A 4,641-nucleotide genomic window follows, 5' to 3' on the forward strand; every position below is an offset into this window, starting at 1 on the left:
ATTCCTGGCTCAAATTATTTTTCACTAGATTCAGTCTTTGTAAGTGTTTTGTAATATTTTAACTTAGAATTTGTAAAATTTTAAAGTGACATGTAATAAAAATTTAAAGCGAGAAGAAATACAGTTTAAAGTAATAAAATATGTAACAAGTAGGTAATTTATATACCCACAAAATTTTTCATATCATTGAAAGTAAATGCTATAATAAATTAGTGGGCCATTTTGTGGTAATTTCTAACATTTCCATGTGATACTTTGTGGCTTATTAATGATAAATGAATATTAGCCATTAAAAATTATTTGTGTCACAATGAAAATACTTATAGATTTAAACTTGGATCTCAAAATACCATTCTGTTTCTTGCCAACAAATCTCAGAAGACATGAACACCGAATCAACTTCAAAAGATCAGACTTAACTGGTGTCTAATATCAATGGTGTGTTATTTTAAATTTTAAGATACAGTCAGTGCGTGAGTCAGAAAAGCAGCTCTTTGCCTAGGGCAGTTTATTTGAGAAATTTGGGGGGCAAAAGGTCTTTCCTTTATCCAACTTGTTTTTATTTCATAATCAAAGCAGAATAACACACAAGCATCTCCCACTTGACAACAGCCAATCTATTCTTTAAACACAAATAAACAGCAAGAAAAAGAAAAACTAGTTATTCCCCATTAGTTTCAATGGGGAAATTTAATACACATTATATGTCGATAGAAAATCCCTAACCAACTTTCTAAGACACAACTACAATATAGTGAAATGCCTTCGTGTAAGTGACAAACACACAAAGGGATATAAAATGCTTAAAACACTGCTTCCTGATCAGCCCACAATGAATACGTTGTTGACCAACGCTTGCCCTGTAGTCAACAGCATGCAGGGTTAGTGCGCAATTTTACATTGCTCATACAGCACAGCAAGTAACAAAAAGCAATAAATGGATCTCCTAGAGAAAACGCGGTCAGACACTTACAATAAATTAAGGCAATTTCCTGTAATGCAACTCACCAAGTGAGGTAGACGCTTGGAGCTGACAAAAGCTTGAGAAGTCACTGCTGCAGATGCTCCTGGATCCTGAGAAATCTTCAGAGGGGGTGGGTGACACTATAGGGTGAAAAAATTGCCAGCGGAGCTCTGCTTATACTCTCAGTGTTTATGGCCATAAATTTCTTTGTAGGGTGTTAAAGAGGGATGAGGCCATTTTAAAATCAGGGCTTTCCATCCTATGGTCTCATGTGAAGAACAAGGATAGTGCAGCTTATATAATTTTTTAAATTGAAGTATAGTTGATTTATAATGTTAGTTTCATGTGTACAGTTATATGCAGCTATTGTATACATATAATACATATAATTAAGTTAAACATGTAATAGATGTATATATATATATATGTGTATTTTCAGATTTTTGTCCACTATAGCTTATTACAAGATATTGAATACAGTTCCCTGTGCTATACAGTAGGACCTTGTTGTTTATCTATTTTATATATAGTAATGTGTCTTTTAATCCCCAAATCCTAATGTATCCCTCCCCACTCACCCTTTCCCCTTTGGCAACCACAGTTTGTTTTCTATCTGTGAATCTATTTTTGGTTTGTAAATAAAATTGCTTTCTTTGTTTGGATTCCACATATAGGTGATATCATATGATATTTGTCTTTCTCTGCCTGACTTACTTCACTTAGCACGATCATCTCTAGGTCTACCCATTTTGCAGCAAATGGCATTATTTTATTCTTTTTTATGGCTGAGTAATATTCCATTGTATAAATACACCGCAACTTCTTTATCCAGTCATCTGTCGATGGACATTTAGGTTGTTTCCATGTCTTGACTATTGTAAATAGTGCTGCTGTGAATACTGGGGCACGTATGTCTTTTTGAATTAGAGTTCCCTCTGGACATATGTCCAGGAGTGGGATTGCTGGATCATAGGGTAAGTTTATTTTCAGGTTTTTGAAGAACCTGCACACTGTTTTCCACAGTGGCTGCACCAAAGTATATTCCCACCAGCAGTGTAGGAGGGCTCCCCTTTCCCCACCCCCTCTCCAGCATTACAGCTTGGTCAGTTTTGATCCCTACCTCTCTTTGGTATTCTCTGTACAGTAAGCCCTCTGGGGGCTGAGCAGCTCTCTAAAACGGGTCCCACTGTCATGTGCTATGATTCTGCTACCTCTTCCCAACAAAGTAATTTGTTTTCCCTGAAGGTTGGTTTATCAGTTTTGTTTTGTTAACCTAGAAGGAGTCCACAAATATTTACTTTGATTTTGGGAGCACTAATGGCCAAAAGAACTTTGTGATGATACTGATTTTAAGTGAAATATGTTTTTAAAGTTTTCAGTTGGCAAGTCGGGGATGAAAAGTCTGGTCCTTATAGTTGCAGGTTCAAGTGTCTGATGGACACGGCATCAGGGATCAGAGGACCAAGAACTGACTGGCTTCCCTCTGTGCTATCGTTATAGGGTATTTTTTTAAAAAACCATTTCCGTTTCACTTTCAAATGACTCCTGGGATTTAATATTAAAGATCAAAGTGCCCTATCTCTCTTTTAAAAAGTGTTCTCCAGAGTGAGGTTTGAAAGATAGTCTAGTAAGGAGCAGTCTAGTAAGAAAATGTTAGAAGTTTTATTTGTATTGAATTTTCATGTCATCCTTTTATTCTTTATTTTTACTGCAGTATAGTCGGTTTACAATATTGTGTTAATTTCTGGTGTACAGCATAGTGGGTCAGTTATACATATACATATATATATTCATTTTCATATTCTTTTTCATTATAGGCTATTACAAGGTATTGAATGTAGTTCTCTGTGCTCTACCACGTTTTGCTTTTAAATGTTTATCTCTTGTATATCATTTGCAATGCACATAGTAATTTACTGTGTGGTACTTTAAGTACTGGGAAGTCTGTTATTTATAAATAAATATGCGTACACAAATAAATATGCTTACATTGGTGGTATATTCTCAAAAAAAAAATTTTTTTATGAGAAAGGCGCACAAGCACAAATGTTTGGAAATCACTGCTCTGTAGGCCCGGGTGTTTCCCCCAGGCCCGCCTCCCTCTGTCCATCCTGTGAGTCGTTCGAGCCCCTTTACCGCCACAGCTGCTCCCTGAAATATGCCCTGCACGGCCCCCAGATCTCACTACTAATTCAGGCAGTGGCTGCAAGGGTGCTGGCCCCACGGGTTTGCCGTCTCCCCTCTGCCCCCCATCAGCAGCCCCACACACTGGACAGCCTATGCAGCCCATGTTTGCAAACACAGGCTCTGGAATCAAAGTGGGAGCAGATCCCAGCTGTCCCCTGGGTAGTGATGTGACTTTGGGAGAGTTGCGTGACTTCTCACAGAACCGCGTGCTCATCTGTGATCTGGAGATGAGACAGTGCGACCCTCAGCTGGCTGCTGCAAGGATCGAGAGACAGAACCCGGCACACAGCAGCCCTCATTAACAAACTTGTTCTATTGACACTACAGTTATCATTGCTCATACTTGCAAAATGTAATTTGAGACGACTCTAAAGCAAAGTCTCTTTGCCCGGATAGCCACGATTAACCTCTTTGAGAATGAACTCTGCTCTCCTGTGAAGAACCATTCAGCCAGCTGTCAGTGGGTCTCTTCTGAATCCTTTCTGAACTTTTTAGGATCCTCCCTGGGAAAACAGTTCTCAAGGAAGACAAAGTGGATAAATGCTCTCTCTTCAAAAGACGTAGGGGAATGGTTCATTCTGCCCATTGCTAGCGCCTTGGACATAGAAGATGCTCGATGAATCCTGCTGTAGACTGCATGTTTGTGTCTCCCTAGAACTCCTATGTTGAAATGCCCAAGGTGGTGTTAGGAGACAGGGCCTCTGGGAGGTGCTTGGGTCATGAGGGTGGAGCCCTGGTGCACAGGATTGGTGCCTTCATAAAAGGAACCCCAGAGAGAGCCCGCTCCTTCCACCACACAAAGTTACCACTAGAAGATGACTCTGTGAACCAGGAAGCGGGGCCTCAGACAGACATGGAATCTGCTGCTGCCTTGATCTTGGACTCCCCAGCCTCCAGAACTGCAAGAAATAGATGTGTGTTGTTTAACCCACCCAGTTTACCGTATATTTGTTACAGTAACCAGACCTGACTAAGATAAAACTTGTCACTTGTATCTAAAAATAACACAAGTAGTAACAATAGTTTGTTTTTTTAAGGAACATTGTAGCCAGTCACATATAATTAACATCATCCTTCCTCCATGAAGCCAAGAGCTTAATTAGGTTTGGACGACTGAATGGAGTATGATTAAAAACAAACACCAGCACGATGTCTAAGAGCTCAGCTCCTCTTCCTGTTGATTTTCTGTGAGAACAAAAGAAAAGCCCCAGGTTTCTGTTGCCATTGAACAGGAGCGGCCAAATCTCAAATTAGGAAACCTCGGGGCTGGTTTTGCTTGTGCACGTGTGGAATTGTACAGAAGATCTGTTTGTTCATTCCAAAGGCTGTTTCACTGTAAGGTTGCCAATATATCTCAGTCTATCAACTAAGAAGTGCAAAAAATATGACTTCTGTTCTTTTTAAATGTGTGTACACACCTGTTTTGAATCCAGTTTTGCTGGCTGTCACGGTCTCAGTTGTGCCTCCCAATTTCATATGTTGAAGTCCTA

The sequence above is a fragment of the Vicugna pacos genome, chromosome 11, assembly GCF_048564905.1.
Source record: "Vicugna pacos chromosome 11, VicPac4, whole genome shotgun sequence".
In the NCBI taxonomy this organism is placed as follows: Eukaryota; Metazoa; Chordata; class Mammalia; order Artiodactyla; family Camelidae; genus Vicugna; species Vicugna pacos.